Consider the following 335-nt stretch of genomic DNA (forward strand, 5'->3'; position numbering starts at 1 on the left):
GACCAGACGTCCTAACCATACAGCCAAGGTCTCATCGGGCTTAATCTTCGACTCCTTACACAGTTCCTGTAGCTCAGTCCAGGTCCTAGTGTGATGGGTGGTGTGGATTGTCTCCCTCACTCGGCTACTTGTTGCTGCAGAACACGTAGCCACTGTCAAGGCTGCCGCTGCATCCGTGGAGAGGGGCGGATGTCCTCCGCTCACTGCCCCTTCCCCGTGGAAAGGAGGCGGGCCTGCCGGAAGCGACGTTGCGTCGGTGGGCGGAGTCGCTGACCGAACTCTCGCAGGTTCCTCTGAAGCTCTACCCCTCTCTTCCAGTTCTTCCATGCGGTCTC

The sequence above is a fragment of the Alligator sinensis genome, unplaced genomic scaffold (assembly GCF_000455745.1).
Source record: "Alligator sinensis unplaced genomic scaffold, ASM45574v1 scaffold108_1, whole genome shotgun sequence".
Lineage (NCBI taxonomy): Eukaryota > Metazoa > Chordata > Crocodylia > Alligatoridae > Alligator > Alligator sinensis.